This window comes from Myotis brandtii, unplaced genomic scaffold, assembly GCF_000412655.1.
Source record: "Myotis brandtii unplaced genomic scaffold, ASM41265v1 scaffold119, whole genome shotgun sequence".
NCBI classification, from domain to species: domain Eukaryota; kingdom Metazoa; phylum Chordata; class Mammalia; order Chiroptera; family Vespertilionidae; genus Myotis; species Myotis brandtii.
The window spans coordinates 111,064-123,576 of record NW_005354132.1 but is presented as its reverse complement, the minus strand read 5'-3'; positions in this window follow the sequence as shown (position 1 = coordinate 123,576).

Here is a 12,513-nt window from a genome sequence, read left to right as displayed (position 1 = left end):
AAAAACTTTAAGAAAGCCACACATCAGGTCAATGTTTCCTTAAGTGGAATGAGACCCCACTTTACCCCTAAAGGGACTGATACCACTAAAGATGTACAAGCAGGGGATGGATGGCCACCCACATAGTATGTTGAGAGAGGGGAATTATACATTTTTTCTGACTGCCTTTGATCTGCCCAGCTGTGAGAAATAACCTCTTGCTTCCCGCAGACCCAACACCAGCAGGGTCTGAAATAGAGAGCCCGGCCTGGAATTCCACAGGAGCCCACTCCCCGAATAAATGTCAGCTGTGTCTAGAGTAGACTTTGCTGCCAGGGAGCCCCTGGGTACCAGGCTGCAGCCTTCTATTGCCCCAGTTACTATGAATTTATGTCTTTAAATGACTTTTTATTTGATTAACCCCAACAGCATATGTATATGCACATATGCCCATATATGTAGGTGTATATACATATATTTATTCAGACATATATTTATATATATTTGAAAATAGGTTGTACAAATAAGAATAAGACATTTTTACTCCTCCCATAAACACTGCTTCGTATACCGCATCTAGATTAATCATTGGCTCTCCCAGCTGGCCATGGCTCAAAGGAAGATTCTTTACCAGTTAAGGTGGGGAAGCAGATGAGTAGTTGAGGGGCCTCAACTTATTTTTCTTCCACTTTCTTTCCACTTGACATCTGACATTTCCCTGCATATACCTAGGTTGTGCACAATTCCCTTCTCACCAATTAATATTACCCCTTTCTCCCTCCTCAACAAACCAAGTAAAAATGCAAGCAAGAGTGACATTGACAAGGAGATAACCTTTATTGTACTTTATAGAAAACAAAGGATTTGTCCGTTACAAATGTTGGTGTTTTCACTATCATTTTAAAGGAATTATATACTTCGTAGTGAGCGTGACACACCAGGATATCATGGCAGTGGATTTGGGACCACTGTGTGGCTGGTTTTCATAATGGTAAGATGCCATTTATCAGGTCTTACTGTTGCCAGGCAGATTATGTACATTGTCTCACTGGACCCTCTCACTAACTCTATGAAGAGTTTACCAGGGAGGAAACTGAGGCTGAGAGGTTACCTGTCCAACCCTAATTCCTAAGGTTAGTAAGAGGTTTCACAGTCAGTACTGCACTTACCATTATTATTGACTACCTAGTTTTCTAGAGGAGTCCTAAATAGAAGGGAATATTTTTTTAAATATTTCCATCGATTTCAGAGAGGAATGGAGAGGGGAAAAAGAGATAGAAACATCAATGATGAGAGAGAATCATCGACCAGCTTTTTCCTACACGTCCCCTACTAGGGATTGACCCTGCAATCAAGCCACTAACCTCTTGGTTCCTGGGTCAGTGCTCAACCACTGAGCCACCCCGGCTGGGTGAGAAAGAATTTTGACCACTGCTACATTAATTTGAATTTTTGTCACTGCTCTTGTCATTGATGAGGAAGGCTCAGTGAGGTCAGCTATTAAAATTCTGCCACTGATTAAAATTTTTAAAAAGTGGACTCGTTTCCAACTGGGCCACTCAGGAGGTCCATATGTTTCTTTTCTCTGTGGTGTTTTTTTTTCAATAACTTGAACGAAATATGTGTAGTGGTTAAGATCTCAGACTCTACAGACAGACTGCCTAGATTTGAGTCCTGACATCACCTCTCACTAACTGAGATGACTTGGGTAGGTTACTTACCCTCTCCATGACTCAGTTTCCTCTCACCTATTAAATAGAAAGCACAATAGTACCTTTCTGTGCGTTAATAAAACATGTAAGCACTTAGTACATTGTCAAGCACATGGTAGGGACTACATATGGCTTCACCATTACTATTCCTAGATATCAAGAAATCACATTGAATATATGTCAGTCGGCCACCTTGAAACAAAAAGAGAGATGACAAAAAAGATGGTGGCATAAAGAAAGCTAACATCTAAAGGCTACCATCTCTTTGACAGGGATTGTACATTCTCTAAACACTCGGTGAGGTGGGTTTTATAATCTCTGAATCCATGGGCATATCTCGTATTAGTTGTACCCACAGATTCATAAGTAGATGGTGAAGCAAGGATGCAAACCCAGTTGATCTAACTTCTAAGCCTTACTTCTACCCACAATAACATGCTATAGATCTTCTGTAATTTTACCCCAACTCTGTGACATTTGAGAAGAGACTGAAGAGAAAAATATCTTTAGGAAAACAGTTCTTTGCCATTTAAAAATACCAAAATGAGCACATTACCCTTAGCATTTGCATTGAATTTAAATTATTTCTTTATATTGGATAATGTGTGTCATGAATTACAAATGAAGACTTACATAATGCTATACTCAGTAATGGCTGTGGAGTGGGCATGAATGATCCTTAACTCAAGTAACACATGGTCTAGTAAAGGAGATAAGACAGACACATAAATAAGGATTCAACTCATTGTGGATTTAATGTTTGGTATGATGACTACGGGATGGATTATCCCAAATGAAGACACAATTTTGAGCAAAGACATTGAAAGAGGAAAGAAAAGAATGGAGTAAGTTTGGATGGTCCTCTTCACAAAGCTGTCAGAATTTCTGAAATTCTGGTAGGAATTCAGGCAGAAAGGCAGAAGAAAGGAAGATTTGGCTCCATATCAGACTATAGACACTAACACACAAAAAGATCAAGTGATTTGCTAAAACTTTCAATAAATTAGCACATCCAAGACACGCAAATACCTCAAATCAGAGGCTCTAGGGCCACAATAGTTTCTCCATGGGCATCATTCAGGGTCCACCAAAATCAGGATATCCATCCACAAGGAGTTTGGCCTGTCAGTTACCTATGGCAATTAGATGTCATCTGCACTGGCTTCCTAGGGCTTCTATAACAAAGTACCATGAACTAGTGGCTTAAAACAACAGAAATTTATTCTTTCATGGCTCTGAGGCCAGAAGTCAGAGATCAAGATTTCACTAAGGCCATGCTCCCCTTGAAAGCTCTGAAGAACAACATTCCTTGCCTCTTCCAGCATCAGGTGACACCAGGTGCTCTTTGGCTTGTGGCAGCATCACTCCAACCTCTGCCTTCATCTTCACATAGCTGTCTTCCCTCTGTCGCTGTGCCTGATCCTCTTCCTGTAAGAACAGTCCTCTTCACAAAGTTGTCAGAATTTCTGAAATTCTGGTAGGAATTCAGGGAGGAAGATAGAAGTCATTGTACTTAGGGGACACCCAAAACCCAAGATGATTTCATCTTGAGATCCTTATCTAATACATCCGTAAAGACCATATTTCCAAAGAAGGTCCCATTCTAAGGTTCCAAGTTTTAATATTTGGAGACCATGATTCAACCCACTACAGAAGCCACCTCTGCAAGAGCCAAATGTCAGCAGCCACCTCTGTTCCCCCTTCTTTGATGCCAGGCATAACCAATGACCACCCTCAGGTACCCACTCCGGGGCCGCATAGGATCCTTTGACCCCCATCTCAGTTCTGCCAGCTTTGCCTCTCTCGACAGGTCAGGTGGGTGCATTCCAAATGTCACAATTTTGAAGGGGGAATAAAATTTATTTTGAACACATGCTCCATTGAGCAGGAGTCTGAGGAGACAGCGCGTGCTTCCCTCTTCCCAGAGGGCTGCGCTGCGCTTGCGGTAAAACACTCAGAGGGAACTGCCGAGCCAGGGAACCATGACCTCCCATTAGACACGCTGGGCGGGAAACATGCCACCCCGAGATAAGGAGCAGGGGACCGAAGGGAGCAAGCCACTGCGGCACCACGCTCGGGCTCTCATCAGCCTGAATGACACAGACAGAGGCGCCAAGGAAATGGATCTTGTTAAATGCTGACTGACTGACGGTGTCGACCCAGCAACAGGTGGGCGAGCAGCTTGAGAACACATGTTTCCAGAATGATCCCGGGTTCCGGAGAGTTCTGGCTCTTCAGTCAGCACCACAGACTGAAGCATGTCATTTTTCTCCAATTGTTTTAAACTGAGCTTGTCCTTAGACTTGCGGGAGAGTAGGAATCCCCTCAATATGAATGCCGACTGCTGAGTATATTTGCTCAGGCACTTTTCAGAGCACAGGGTTTTTCAATGCTTAAAGGGGTCTCTCACCCCAAAAAGGTTAAGAACCAACAGGTTGTCCTTCTCCTCTATGTGAACTTATCATTTCTTGTGGAGCTTTTGTTCTTTTGTCCCAGATATAATGCTAGAGGTCCTTGAATAAACTCTGAATTTGTTGATTGATTTAGATTTAAGAACAAACAGTCAAAGATCTTAACTTCGTCTCCCCTACCTGATCACAGATCTTCTGGGGGAGACTTCTGATGTAAATGATTGCGATCAGAATGGGGAAGTTAATATGTTTGCTCCCTACAACATAGGACATTCTACAGAACAGGCCTATTCCCAGAGCAGATGATTGACATTTCTGGTCTGACTGGTCAGCATTTCATGGAACCTTTGTAGGCTGCTGCAAGGGAGGCTGGGACTGTCAATCTCTTCGCTGTGGATTTACATTACTTGATCTTTATCTCAGAAGAATGATCAAAATTAGTGAATTCCATTTATCATTTCAATGGCCTAATGGAAAAACTGTCCTGGTTGGTAAGATCAAGTGAAAAGAAGGCAAACCCTACTGAGGACAAAGCCAATGGACTACTTTTTGTATGGTTCATGATTTTTACATTTTTAAAAGACTATAAAAAGAGAAACAAAAACAAGATACTCCTCCCCTTCAACACACACACACACACACACATACACACACACACACACACACATACACACACACACACACACACATACACACACACACACACACACATACACACACACACACACACACATACACACACACACACACACACATACACACACACACACACACACATACACACACACACACACACACATACACACACACACACACACACATACACACACACACACACACACATACACACACACACACACACACAATGGAGAGCACGCAACAGCAAAGCACAAATTATTTACCATCTAACCCTTTCCAGAAAAAGTCTGAAACCTTGGCTTATAGTCTAATGAAATTAAACTCAGCTGTCCAACCATGGCTTCAGAAATTCAGATAGCATAGAGTAGGGCTAAATCAGAGGTTAATCATAATGGAAATAAATGACTGCGTGTGAATCCTGGCTCCATCTCCTACTAGCTAGTCACCCTGGGACTCAATCACTTTACCTGCAAAATGGGGATAATTAAAATACCTCCTCGATGCATTGTTGTCAGGATAAGACAACAATTACCCTTTTAAGGCACTTTGCAGCTTAGCACATAATAGAACTAACACTCAATGAATCCCAAAAGTATTTAAATGCATTTCATAAAAACACTTTCAGGCAGAGAGAGGAATCTGAGCTAATACATCCTGAGCAGTAAACACCGTTCAGTATTTAAATGCTTTTAGTGAAAAATACACTAAAAGTGTCCTAAATCTTAGAGATACTGCAAAATACCATATACCCGTCTCTCAGCCTTGAAGCTGATACAAATCCAAATTTTATCGATGAGACAACTGATGTCAGGGAGGTTCATTAATTTACCAAAAGTTACAGTTTCCTGCTTCTGACATCAAAGTGTCTATTGTAATGTGGAGAAATTATGTCATCCCTACTCATTTGAGATATGTTTATTCATTCATTCAATCAATCATTCATTCAATAAATATTTTAAAATCAGCTGTCACATATCAAGCACTGCATGAGGCACTGGGAACAAGGTGGGGGACTCTGCCCCTAGTGAGTGGGACTAAAGGAGGTTGGCAAACAAATAAATACAAAATATAATGTGTCACAGATGCTAAGATAGAAGCCTGTGTAGGGAAAAGAGAGAAGACCAGACTCCAGTTTGGAGGCACTCACCAGGCAGAGGGAGCAGCATGAGCAGATCCCAGGGATATGAAAGAATCCAGCATGTTCTGAGACCTGCAGGGAGATTGGCATCAACTAAGGAGATCCCACTGAGGGAAAATGGAGGCTAGAGCATAAAAGGCCATGTATGATATGCTGAAGGGTTTGAACCTCATTCTGTAGCAGCTATTTTTGGAGTTTTCAGCAAGGGAATGATAAGGTTTGCACTTCAGAAAAATCATCCTGGAAGCAGTAGGGTGTGTGATGGATGGGGGGGGGAGGGGCAAACTGGAGTCAGGGCAATCAATTAGGGATCTGTCACAAAAGACCAGATAAGAGAGAATCATATCCTGAACTGGGCAAGACGATTAGAATGTCAGGAGAGAAGAGGGAGAGAGAGGCTGAAGGTGGGATCTACAGAAGTTCATATTCATTCAGAAAGTGGCACGATAAAGAGAAGAATGAGCGCATGACAAGTCCTGGGTTTTGAGCTCAATGAGAAGATAGTGGAGTGATTTATTCAAGTGGAGCAACACACTCTGGGAGGAAAGGTCATTTGGTCAGTTTGGGACATGATGAATTTGAAGGACCCGAGAGGCATCCAGGGGGTGATAGCTGATGTACATGACTGAGATTCAAGCTGAAGATCCAGGCTGGAGACACAGATGTGTGAGGAACCAAGACACAGAAAACAGGTGGAACCCTGGAAATTGATGCATTTTTATGTCAAGTAAGAACCTAAGGAATACCAATGTTTAAGGAATCGGCCAAGAAAAAACACAGATAAATGAAAATGTCAAGATGGTTACCAAAACCCAGCAAAAATGCCATCCCTAAAACTAGATGAGGGCAGGAACTCACAATGAATCCCTGGTGTGGGGACAATGCCTCCTGCCACACAGAGATCTAAACAGTTGAGAAGTGAAGAGCATTGGGCTTAGAAACAAGGAGGTCCCTGGTGAGATTTGTGAGAGCCCTTCCTCAGGAGTGAGATGGAGTCAGAGCCTGGCCACAGGACACAGGAAGTGGAGGGAGGGGTGAGCGAGTTGAAAGCAGGTGGAGCGATCCTTCTGGAAGTTGGCTGTGAGGGAGGCATAGAGAGGAAGGAATGGAGGGAGATGCAGGACGAAGCTGCTGTGGCTTTTGCCTTTTGTTTGTTTGCTTTAAGACACACAGAAGTCTTATAGGCTTGGGAACTATGCCTCTAAGAAGAGAGGAACGTTTTGGAAATATACAAGAAGAAGGAGTAGAAGAATGAAGCAGGCTTTCATCTGGTCAGGGAGGATAGGTCATGGGGGCAGGTGGAGATCAGACATGCCCTCCTCCTCTTTTCCTACCACCTCTTTCATCCATTCCAATGTCCACTGAAGCATCACTTCCTTGAATCAATACTCTCAATATTTATTTCTCACTAATAATCCAGGCTCTGGAACCACATTTCTTTGAAGCCAAATCCTGGCTCCACCACTCTCTAGTCACAGGGCTTTGAACAGGTACTTCACCTCTCTATGCTTTGGTTTATTGATCTACAAAATGCAGATGATCAAAGGACTTAACTGAAAGAATTATTGAGAAAATTAAGTAAGCTAAAATGCCTAAAATACATTGCACAGACCTGAGTATTGCATTGGTACAAAATAGAGACTGTATCCATTTTTTTTTACTGTAATTCTCCATGGTAGCATTTATCATTAATTTACTAAATACTTGTATAATTAATTATTTAATGCATGACATCTTCAATTGAATAGAAGATCCTTGAAGGCCTGGGGCAGTATTTCTCTTTCCTTCTTATATTCTAAGGGACCAACAAGGACTAAGCCACCAAGGAATATTTGTGGAGCCAACTGAATTTACTAGACCATGACTACTGGGGGGGGTAGAAAGAGAGAGATCGATAAAATGCACCAAAAGGACTTAACTACAGAGGGAGTGAGGTGTGAAGTGGGCTTGGTGACTTTGGAGAACAGTTTAGTGAGAGCAAAAGAAGAAACAAGTTCAAACAACAAGAGATTTTTATCAGAGATTGGCAAGTATTTGAAGTTGAATGCCCCATTCAAAAAAAAAAAGAAAGTGTGGCGAGCGGCTAGTGTTTGGACAGGTTCAAGCCTCAGACTACTGAGAGGGCACAGTCCTCTCGTGGCCACGTGCAAGTCCCAGCTTGGAGGGCAGGGCCCTCCCAGCACAATTATAGCCAACAGCTATCATTGTGAGCTTGAACCTATGGTCCGAACACGCGGCCCCACGTGCCTGAGTGATGTGGGCTTGATAGAGTTCAGGTGCATGTAGTTGAGTAGGATCGAAACCCAGGAGAATATTGTAAACATCTTGACCACGCCCTTACTTTGCCTCATGACATTTGTTATAAAATAAAGACGCGGCTTGTGGGCATCCTCGCTGTCTCTCAGAGAAGCAGCGTCCCACTGAGACCCAGCTTTCATTCTCTTGTCTGTCTTTTCTAAGCCTTTCAGCTGCCCCCACTCAGCTTCACCCTTGGCCATGCTGGCGCAGCACAGAAAGAAAAATGGTATCTGTGCTAACGATAAGGTGGTGAAGTTAGTTGCTAGTGTAGACATGTTCTTAATAACGTGCCCATCTGGACGGCAAGGAGAATGCTCTCTAAATGCAGCCAAAGGGTTTGTGCTCCTCTCCTCCCGACTCCTGGAGGTGTGGGATAAGTGCCTCAATTACTTCCATTTTAAAATGGGGAAGATAAGACCTTTTTGCCAAGTTTTGATGAGTAAATGAAAATGTGTATATAAAGTACAAGGTACATAGTAGGGAGTCAATAAGTGGTAGCTGCTCTTACTAGCATAATGAATTATTCATTCCGAGCAGATGTATTCCTGAGTGCTTGTATGCAAATCAATCAATACTTGAAATGCACTGCTGTGTTTGCTCAATAAAAGGATCTCATGTTGAAGCCTTTTGTAAAACATAAAATCACTCTGTGAAGTACTGACCCCCCCCCATTATTTAATTTGTGTAGTTCTTTTATTAATGCTGGAGTATGATCATGCATAGCAATGTGATTATACTATCGGCACCTATGGGCAAAATTATACGCCTGTCGCGTGGGTACAGGTCCCTCCAAGGGGCAATTTCCAGAAGAAGAGAGAGTCCTGTCTCAGCGTAGAGACTAGAGCTGAGTTGAGGATCCTATAAGACAGAAGGCTAAGGTAGGGCATTACAAAACCTGGATTCCAATCTTGGCTCCATTACTTACTAACTTGCATGGCCTTGAATAGTTAATTAAGCTGTTTGAGCCTTCGTTTTCTTTACCTGTAAAATGAGCTTCATAATACCCATCACATATAATTGCTGGCACATAGTAGAGGTTACTAAAGTCAGGCAGTTCATCCTCACTCCTCAGCAGTCCCGCCATGCAGGTAGAGACTAACACGGAAGAAATATGAATCCCAGGCAGAGGCCATCAGAGGTTTGCAGGACTTTGGTGATAGAGTGTGGAAGCTGCAGCCCGTGCAGCAGCAGGAGGTGGCAGCATCAGGAATGGGAAATGAGCCAGGACATTAAAATGTCTTGTATTCCCCAGGCTCCTTCACTCCTGCTCTCTCTTAGCATTAGTCAAGCCTTTTCCAAAGGCCCATCTCGCCTGTATGGAGGCAGGACCCCAAGCAAAGCGTTTGGACCAACCTGGGGCCAAAGAAGAAAGGCAGAGCAAGCTATCCGCCAGACCAACATCCTGGGAGACCCCAAAGCAGGAGGGCCCAGGCATGACCCTGTGAGCAGCACTTGGCCTGCGGCTCCTCCCACATACAGATCCCTCCCTCCCTCCTCAGAGCAAATCTTCAGGGGCTGAGACTTGAATTCATAAGGGAGGTTTTTCCACTACGTCTCTCTAGTTAACCTCTAAGTAAATTTAACTATTCCTTAGAGACAGTTGACATAGGACACACCTAATTCTGCCAAGAGCTTCTTGCCTCATCACTTAGGATCAGATGAAAATAATAATAATAAGAAGAAGAAGAAGAAGAATAAAGCAAAAAAAGAAGTCTTGGGGTTGTTACCTACAGAAGGGTGGGGCAGGTGATAAGTTTCCCTGAAGCCCCTCAGCTCCTCTCCTCTTTCACAGGCCTTGTGGACATGGCGGTTAATCTTCCAAATGCAGCCAGGATGGCCGGCCCCGGCCCCTGCCCCTGCCGCCCTGGGAGCGGGGCTTTCTCAGTGCTCATCAGCCAGTCTTTCCTGAGGCTGCCCCCCCGATGCCCCTGCCCCTGCCCCTGCCGCCCTGGGAGCAGGGGCTTTCTCAGTGCTCATCAGCCAGTCTTTCCTGGGGCTGCCCCCTCAAAGGCCCATTGGCCTCTCAGTTGCTCGAAGACAGTCCAGCTAGAGCCTCAGGCAACACAATCTGGCTCTGGCCCCAACCTCCCCTGCCCTACTCCCCTGGTTTAATTTTACTTTAATCACAAGCATAGAGAAGGACATTTTCAACAGATCAAAGGGACACAGTGAACATGAAAGAAACAGTCAGGCGCAGGTGATGTGATATCTGCACAGAAAGATGAGATCCTTTCGGGGATGCTGTGGAGGCTGGGAAACAGGTGGCGAGAAGCCCTCTTTGGGAGATGCAGAAATTTGCAAGCAGACTGTGCAGTCAGAAGCTTGGGACAATGTTGCCCGGAGTGAACTGGCTCGGCAGAAAAGAGCCAATTCTGGGAGCACTGATGCCATCGGCTCCATAACCCCCATCCCCTCCATCCCTACCCCTCTGCAGCATGCTCTCAGCACTAAGAGAAGCCTAAGGTATCGTCCCATTATCTGTGTACTGCAGGGGTATTCAGTATAGTCGAAAGATAAGGCTATTAAAATCAGTGAATAACATTAACTTACTTATTCAGAAGTGCAGCCATTCGGAACACAGGCATCAGCAAAGAACTCTGAATCATAATAGGTGTCAAAAAAAATCCCTGCCCGAAACAAAAGAGGATTCTGGGCTGCGGGCAATTATCTGTAGTTTGATCTGAGGGGTAGGTGCATGGATATTTAGTTTGTAAATATTCATGGAGCTGTGCCTCTATGATGTGTGCACGTGACTCTGTTATATCTCAATTTTTTAAAAAGTTTACAGAAAAGTTTCTGCCCTAGAATTACAAATTTTTATAGAGGAAAACTCCCTTTGCCCTCCGGCGGGACTATTTACTGTTGTTTTCGGTAAAATTCAAGCAAAGTGGATCACATAATATCTTGGCCCTCAACAGTTGTCATAAAATGGAAGTGATCAGATGTAGGAAGGGGGCAGTGGGAGAGTCTACCAGTCTCAGGTACAAATGTGAAAAGCCGGGCATAAAAAAAGGAGACAGAGAGAAAAAGAAATCATAAAAATCAGACCCAAGAGGACACAAAATAAAGCCATTTTCAGGCTTCTTAGCATAGAAGCAAATGGTTGTATAAAACCACAAAGCCCTAAGAGAGCATTAAAATTTAGTCTCTCTCCCCAGTCATGTGGCCTTAGGCAAGTCATCTAACCTCTCTGATCCTGGCATGCTCATGTCTTAAATGGAATAATAATAATGCCTGTCTTGCCAGGTTGTTTTGAAGATTAAATGATAAGTGTTCACGTGTAATAGTCGCAAGTAATTATAAAACTTCAACCAACTGTCCCACAGGCTGTGGTTGACATGTCCCCTGCCTTCAGCTGATGTACAATCAGATGAACAGGGCAAAAGATAGCAATGCTCAGTGACTTGTGATGACAGGTGTGAGGTGGTACCTCATTATTGTTCTAATTCACATCTCTCTGATGATTAGTGATGTTGAGCTTGGTGAAGGCCTGGGAAGGGTGGGTGTGAAGAGGAGGGGGTCAGTGGGGGGAGTGGGGGGTGAACAAAGGAGACATCTTTAATACTTTCAACAACACATATAAATTTAAAAAATAAATACTGCCTGACCAAAAATAAGAAAGAAAACAACATAACGGCGTTCAAACTGAAGTCAATATATACAAACATTTTGGGAGGAGTCCTCCACAAAAGGAAAAAATAACACAGCTAGAGCTTACTATATACCAAACATTGTATAAGTATTTTGCATATGTTAATACATTTAATCCTTAGGACTACTAATGAGGCAGATAGTGTGCTTATCCCTATGTTTAACAAATGAGAAAACTCAAGCACAGGGGAGCTCAATAATTTGCCCAAAGTCATTCAATGGCAGAGCCCTCAAATCCCAGGAGTGTGGCTTGAATACATGCTACTAGCCATGTATCTCTTCAGGACTAGGAAATTATGTAATATGTACTTTTATGGTTTATTTGAAATAGTGTCTGAGTGAGGTGAGGCAGATAGTGTGCTTATCCCTATGTTTAACAAATGAGAAAACTCAAGCACAGGGGAGCTCAATAATTTGCCCAAAGTCATTCAATGGCAGAGCCCTCAAATCCCAGGAGTGTGGCTTGAATACATGCTACTAGCCATGTATCTCTTCAGGACTAGGGAATTATGTAATATGTACTTTTCTAGTTTATTTAAAATAGTGTCTGAGTGAGGGCCTAAAGGGTCCTCTAGAGTCAAATGCCATAAATTAAGCTGTTTTTACTTACTAATTTTATTGAGGTGTAATTTATATACAATAAATGCATCCATTTTAAGTGTACAGCTCAATGAGCTTTGACAAA